Below are 8,317 nucleotides of genomic sequence, written 5' to 3' on the forward strand. Positions count from 1 at the left end.
AGAAGTATTATTTGAAGATTGGACAAACATGCTGAAAGAAGATACTAAAATGATTAGGAACCTGCAGCAATGCATTTAAGCATTTCTTTCTACAGTATACAGGTATACAGACAGTTTGCAAGATACCCCTTTGCATGCATGCACGTATGCAATATATGCAATTGCAAGATAACAGAATATGAGGCGAGAGGTTGTAAACATGTGGCTGGGACATGGAAAGTCCCAGCCACATGTTAACCCTGTAAAGCCTAAATTATTAATGAAATAATTACTAAAACATTAACATTTCTAGCAACCTTCTGACCTCCTGACAAAATACAGATAAAACCAGAGATTAATTTGCATACAGGATTTTTAATTTGTATAATATTTACTACATTTTTTTTTTAAATAAATGTATTGTGCAATTTATTTGGGTTTTTGAAGAGAAAGGTATCACAATGATGATGTAGAAGTCTCAAAGACTCAAAAAACCCTCATGTATCAAATATGGCACACTTACTGTTACAGGGTTAAAGCTGCAAGGTTGCCAGGACTACCAAATGTGCTTCTGTTCTGACGGCCTCATGGGCTCAAAGGAATTTACTTATTCAGTCTGATCATGTTAGCAACAGTTCCTAGGAGGGCCAAAATGCATTGCACCATTAGGCAGTCAAAACTCCAAATACTTAATCCAGACAGACACAGGTCACACACAGAGAGGCAAAAAGGGAAAGGAAAAGAAATCCAGCACGATTCAGGTAAAAAAAAAAAAGAAAAAAAAAGAATTGCACAAGAAAAAAATAATACACAGTGAATAACTGGAAAAACAAAGAATACATGAGGAGAATACTGGAGAGTGATCCTGGGAAACCTTCCTCCTGCTTTATTTAAGATTTAAGATAGTAGCAGTATAGTAAAATTCCCTCCATCCATCACTTATGCCAGCTGCTCTGAAATAAGAAGGAATTCATGATCCTAAATGATATTTATGGTTCACATTTAAAACATCAAAACAGCTAATGCCATGAAATGGAAAACACACATTTAGTTTATGTTCTTCTTAGCATCATGACGTGCTGCGCTGTATGCTTACTGCTCAATAACACTAAAAAGAAAATCGAAATGGGGGCCATTCGATTCCTATACAACCGTTGCAAGAGCTTGGTTCGCATTGCCGGCAATAAGTCGGACTCGTTCCCGGTGGGTGATGGGCTCCGCCAGGGCTGCCCTTTGTCACTGATTCTGTTCATAATTTTTATGGACAAGAGGGCTTTCACTTCGGTGGCCTCAGAATCTCATCTCTGATTTTTGCAGATGATGTGGTTCTGTTGGCTTCATCGGGTGAGGGCCTCCAGCTCGCACTGGAACGGTTCGCAGCCGAGTGTGAAGCAGCGGGAATGAGGATCAGCACCTCCAAATCTGAGGCCATGGTTCTCAGCCGGAAAAGGGTGGAGTGCCCACTCCGGGTCGGGGATGAGTTCCTGCCCCAAGTGGAGGAGTTCAAGTATCTCGGGGTCTTGTTGCGAGTGATGGGAGAAGGGAGCCGGAGATCGACAGACGGATTGGGGCTGCAGCTGCAGTGATGCGGACGCTGCACCGGTCCGTCGTGGTGAAGAGGGAGCTGAGTGTAAAAGCGAAGCTCTCAATTTACCGGTCGATCTACGTCCCTACCCTCACCTATGGCCACGAGCTGTGGGTAGTGACCGAAAGAACGAGATCGCGGATACAAGCGGCAGAAATGAGCTTCCTCCGAAGGGTGGCTGGCCTCTCCCTTAGAGATAGGGTGAGAAGTTCGGCCATCCGGGAGGGGCTCAGAGTAGAGCAGCTGCTGCTCCACATCGAAAGGAGCCAGCTGAGGTGGTTCGGGCATCTGACAAGGATGCCCCTGGGCACCTCCTGGGTGAGGTGTTCCAGGGCATGTCCCACCGGGAGGAGGCCCCGGGGCAGACCCAGGACACGCTGGAGAGATTATATCTCTCGGCTGGCCTGGGAACGCCTTGGTTTCCCCCGGATAAGCTGGAGGAGGTGGCTGGGGAGAGGGAGGTCTGGGCTTTTGCTTAGGCTGCTGCCCCCGCGACCCGGCCTCGGATAAAGCGGAGAAGATGGATGGATGGATGGATGGATGGATGGATGGATGGATGGCTGGATGGACAAAATCGAAATGATGGAGAATAAAAAGTTTTGATGAGGAAAACTAATGAATGAATCAAATGAGTTTCATTGTACGAGCTGGGTCAGATGCAGTTTTTATTGAATAGATTTTACATTGGGTTGGGTTTGTCTCACCTAATGCTAATCCAATCACAATGCAACTCAAATCCAATCAATCAGAATATGATAATGATGCAGAAGGATAATTTATTCGAGAAGACAATGATTTCAAACACTGATTACTTCCATCACTGGAGACAATGACAAAATCAGCTCATACACCAGGGAGCACTCTCTCAAATTAGCAATCATTAAGTTATCTGTGATATGTGACAAAATGAACATCATCAATGACCCTTTCAATATCCCGTGTAATTGGAGCTTAAAAAGGCTTGTGGCTTCTTGGGGGAGTTTGTTGACAGGTGGAAGTCTAGAGATTAATTCTTCATGTCTTTTTTCTCATAAGAGGTGCCAGTTTAGATTCCCGTGAGGTTTTCCTCATGCTCTCTTAGTTGGAGAGAAGTGGAAAGCCTACACCCCCGTGTTCTGAGAAGCAGGATGGAACTGTGGCTCCTGGTATCGGGTCTACTGTGTTCCCAGTGAGCAGAAAATATTGAGAAGGGGAAAAAAGATTTACATGGAAGAGTTCAAAAGAACAATAAAGGCCAAAGAGAAAATAAAAAAGGAGGAGGTCAGGTCAAGTAACAGCCCATCAGGGTAAATCTCTGTCCCACAGCAGGATGACACGGGCAGCACGGAAACCATGACTAAATCAACCTCAGAATATAAACGTGCAATATAAAGCTGCATCAGCCACAGGCCAAAACATATATCTGTAGCGCTGTTATGACAGGATTGATTACAGCAGAGTTAAGCATGAAAAGTGACGAAAACATGAATCAAATACAGCGACCGATGCGACTGATGAATTTCACGGCCATCGAAGCAGACATGTGCAGAAGTACGCAGCAAACCCGAGACTGCCGCACAGGTGATGCACGCTCTTGTTCCCGTGCGCATCTGCTCATTTATGTATGTTTTCGCGTCTCCTCCGAGATTAAGTGGATCAGACATTTTTAATCTTGTCAGGGGAGCTTTACTAGAGAGCTCTTGCTTTGTCTGGAGATCCTCTGCATCTTTCTCAGTGCCTTTGAAATCTTAGTAGCGAAACACGATCTCTTTAACATAAGTAAGAATACACACTTAAAATAGGGCTGACCAAAATGTTAACTGCTAACTGAGCATGACCAGTTTATCATAGCATGTGAGGGGTTTTTATTTCAACGTGCTGTAACAAAAAAAGACCTTTTTAAAATAACCCTTTGATGACATTGATCTTTAGATCACAGCCATGTGTCTTTTTGGTTGTCAAAGCTGTGACTTTAGTGGTTAATCTATGTAACAACCTGAGATTTGAATAATAACCTGAATTATTCAGTAAGGAAGCGAAGAGGGAGTACTAGATATAACCTCAGGCTCTTCAAAGAAATACAGTATTACTTTCATTTGATTTGATTTTTCCGTTGGCCCACATCTTTCTCCTCTTTGAGACATTTCAAATTGATTATCTACTCACCCATCACAGTCATGAGTTGTGTTAAGGAGAAGCAGCGGGGTTCCAATCAGATTTTCTAATGGCAATGTTGCCACTTCCTGCCCCTCTGGACACAAACCACTTGAAATTAGGGTGAAATCTTTTTTCCCCCTCCACGGTGGAAGGCCATCGTCAAATCAGGAAGGACCTGCAGCTTCAAAATGTGTAGTTAAGATGAATTTGTGGACCTCGGGAATGAGATAAGGCTGACCTGAAAAAAGCAGCTACGAATGGAAACTCTGTAACTAAAACACACTGCACCCACATCCTACACTGGAGCATGATTTACAGCTATAACATTTCAAGGTGTAGTACTTTATGTTACACATGTTTCAAGTGGGTGTGGGTCAGTCTCCACAGTTTTGACTTCATTTAAACCTGATAGACAAAATTCATCAGTTAGCAGAAATAAAAAAAACTGGAGCCTACTAAAACTCTACAAAAAATGTAGCTCCTGAATAAAAACAAGATCATTCCTTCTATTTTATCTTTTTGCTTCGAATATCTCAAATTGGAGAACATGATTAATTTCTTGAGATAATATGATAACCACAACACTTTAGAAGTAATCGGTAAAATAATTGAGAAGTGATGCATTTCTAAGTCTACCACTCCTACGATGATTAAAAAGTACTTTTGACTGCCACCTTATACATAAGAAGTCACAACACTGGTATGCATGTGAGATTTGGCAGATTTTCTCACACAATCCTCAAGGGATTTGTGTCTTCCTCCTCGAAATGAGCTGTCTGGCTCACTTCAAGGAGGAAATGAATTAATGCTTATGATAGGACACACCATAGATCTGGTCATTTTACATCAGAGGCCTTGGGATGATGGAGTAGAACACCACGTTGACCCTTGCTGCTGTGAGCTTGGACATGCGGATGCTTTGGCTGAATACTCTTATTTGGTCTGAAGCTGGTGGAAAGCTGGGTCAGGCAGAAGCATCGGTTGTACATATAAGGTTGATTAATAAATGTGAACATGCCAGTGAGCAGAATGGAGTTTCAAGAAAGAAACACAGCTGGAAGTCATCCAGAGGTGCACAAGCAGATGATTCAGAGAAGAGATCTGCCAAGTTGAGATTAAGTGTGTTTTCTGCTTTTTATGGGCATAGCTGAGAAACCCGATTTGGCTCAATAAGTATATTTTAATCCTTAGGATGATCGCAAAAGATTGGTTTGAAAAGGTCAGCTTCTTTTTATCTCCTGAGTATTAAAAAGAAAAATAAAGTCCTAGTTCTTCTTATATACAAGGATGTGTGTCACAGCTACGCAACAGAACTGCTGTCCCGTTCTGCCCTGTCAGTGAGATGAAGAAAGAAACCAAAAGGTCAGTGTGGTCAGACGTTTGCATACACTCATCATGGGCATCGAGGCCATGGTATTTTTGAGATTTTAAGGATTTATTTGAACTGCCCACAACAGTGGAACGATTGTGCAGCATCCATAATGTTTCGTCTTTAGTGGATAGTTTGATGCTGAAGATCTGGTATTTGGTCCTTTGCTCACCCACTGAGCTAAAGTGGTGCAAATTCAAATTTATTTCAGATTTTGTCTAATACACACAGGGTCAAAATAATAGAGAGGCTAAAATATATGCATGTAATCACTTAAATATTTTATGGTGCTGAAGGTTCTATAATGTTGTTTAACCAACTCATATTAACTTTATGATTATGACTGACTATAACTGGTAGTTTACAGATTTTTTATTTTTTATTTTTTGGTAAATGATAAGTGGACATGTTTTTTTTACTTTTCTATCTGAGCACTCAAAGCGATTTACACAACTTGCTGTATTCACCCAAGGACTTTTTCTATGCTCTTTCTATGTAATTGCTTCCTATCTAGCATTAACACACATTCACGCTCCAATGGATACATCGGAGAACAATTTCAGGTTGGTATCTAGCCCAAGGATATTTTTGGCATGCAGACTGGAGGGATCGAACCTTGAACCTGGAGATATAAGCAGAAAAATTGTAGATTTTAAGTTGAGAAAATATCTTGGAGCCTTTCTAAACAACTGCAGATTCCAAGATCACCAGTTCAAAAAATTGTATGTAAGTTATTCAGATGTGTCACACTTAGCCGAGGTCTAGAAGAAGACCCAACCTGTGACCCTCAGATGAGAGGTAATTGTTTAGGATGTTCAAAATCAACCCAGGAACCACCAAGACTCAATCCTACCAGAAAATGGAAACTGCTGGAATGCCATAGTGGAGCCAATTTGAAATCGCCATGGACTGTATGTTTGGAGCTGTAAAGATGAGCTTTTCAGAGCTAAGAATGCTATAGCAACCGCATGCATGGTGTTAGTAGCATCATGCTCTGTGGCCGGTTTGCTGCCAGTGGATCAGGTACACTGCAGAAAGTGGATGGAATAATGGAGAAGCAGAACAGAAATAAAAATGAATTGAATTGAATTGAATTGAACTACCTCAAACTGGTTTTGTTAAAGAAAGCTGACATTGAACTTCCAAAACAGCCTTCCCAACACCCCAACCTCAACCTTATTGAAAATTTATGGATTATGATTCAAAGCCAGGCCTATGCCGGGAAAGTAACGAACGCAGCGTGGCGCAGCGTGTTTTGGGGTTTAAAAGCCACCGAGACCTGGTGTTTAGAAAAAAAGTGGAAGCAGAGCAACTACGGACGAAAGTTTTGGCCTGTCTCAGCAATGCAAAGCCCCCAGCATCCAACATCACCATGGAGGAGAGGAAGGCACTCACATCACTTAGTGATGACAACAACATTATCATCCTTCCGGCAGACAAGGGTAGGTGCACAGTATTGCTAAACCAGAAAGACTATCATGAGAAAATTTTGTCACTACTCAGTGATGAAAATACTTATGAGCCCCTGAAATGAGACCCAGGAAGTGGCTACAGGAAGAGGGTGATAGACTGTCTGAAGCAGTTAGAACAAGACGAGGCTATTGACCGGACCTCATACCACAGGCTGTACCCAGGGGAGTCTACACCAAGTCTGTATGGTTTACCAGAAATACATAAACAGGATGCACCTTTAAGACCGATTGTCTGCATGATCAACTCTGTCTCCTATAACATCTCCAAGTTTCTGGCTTTGATCCTCAACCCGCTGGTGGGCAGCTCTGAACACCACATCCAGAACACCCTGGATTTTGTTGAGAAGGTGAGAGATGTTACATCTCTCTTCACTTGCATCCCAGTCACAGAAGCGTTGGAGGTAGTCCGTAAGAGATACAGGATGACACTAACCTCAGCAACAGGACCACTCTCAGCATCAACCAAGTGTGTTTGCTTTTGGAACTGTGTCTTCATTCCACCTACTTCACACACAAGGGTCAGTTCTACAGGCAGAAACATGGGTGTGCCGTGGGCTCCCCAGTTTCACCCATGGATGGAAATCTCACAGTCTAAGAAGGCTAACCTGCCACTTTTCATATCCTCCCTGGTGAATTTGATGTGTCGGTCCACCGACTTAATGTGATCCGTGAACTGTGGTACGTCCTGAGATTTGATTTTCACCCAGGTGTCATCCACATATGCAAGTATGCACACAAATCAAATCTCAGGACGTACCACAGTTCACGGATCACATTAACTCGGTGGACCGACACATCAAATTCACCAGGGAGGATATGAAAAGTGGCAGGTTAGCCTTCTTAGACTGTGAGATTTCCATCAGTAATGGGGGACATCTAAAAGCTGACGTGTACCGTAAACCTACACATACGGATCAGAATCTAAGGTTTGACTCTCATCATCCACTGGAGCACAAACTGGGTGTCATCAGGACGCTACAACACAGAGCAAACACCATCCCCACAGACACAGCGGCCAGGGAAGCAGAAGAGCAGCACATCAAGAAGGCCCTGAGTAAATGTGGTTATCCCAGCTGGGCTTTTGTCAAAGCGGGAAAAACACCTAAAGAAAGCTCCAGCCGATCCAGGAGAGAAGGACAACCGCTGCCTGAGCGAAAACCTGCAGTGATCCCGTACGTGTCAGGAGTATCGGAGCAGTTGAGACACATTTTTTCTAAACACCGGGTCTCTGTGGCTTTTAAACCCCAAAACACGCTGCGCCAAAAACTGGTCCACCCCAAGGATTGGGTCCCCCGACACAAACAGAGTAACATAGTGTACGCTGTTAAGTGCCAGGCGGATTGCCAGGATTTATACATCGGGGAAACCAAACAACCTCTGGCGAAGCGAATAGCACAACACAGAAGAGCTACCTCGTCAGGCCAGGACTCTGCAGTCTATTTACACCTACAGGCCAGTGGACACTCTTTCAATGATGAGGATGTACACATCCTGGACAGGGAGGCCATTTACGTGAAAAGGGAAAGACCATCTCTGAATCGAGGAGGGGGCCTAAGGGTACATCTTTCACCATCTTACAATGCTGTGATTGCAGCCATTCCCCAACTCTCTGTGAATGGTACTCATGGCCATTGATCAGTGGGTTTTGGTCAGTGGTTGTTGATCAGTGGTCATGAGAATTTGCATAATTATGATTAAGGAACTGACATTGTGCAAATGTACTGTTTATAAGACTGGGGAAACCTGCAGTCAGCTGAGACTGAAGAAGTCACTTGG

Source organism: Haplochromis burtoni, unplaced genomic scaffold (assembly GCF_018398535.1).
Source record: "Haplochromis burtoni strain Fernald_Lab_line unplaced genomic scaffold, NCSU_Asbu1 Contig_86, whole genome shotgun sequence".
Classification (NCBI taxonomy): Eukaryota; Metazoa; Chordata; class Actinopteri; order Cichliformes; family Cichlidae; genus Haplochromis; species Haplochromis burtoni.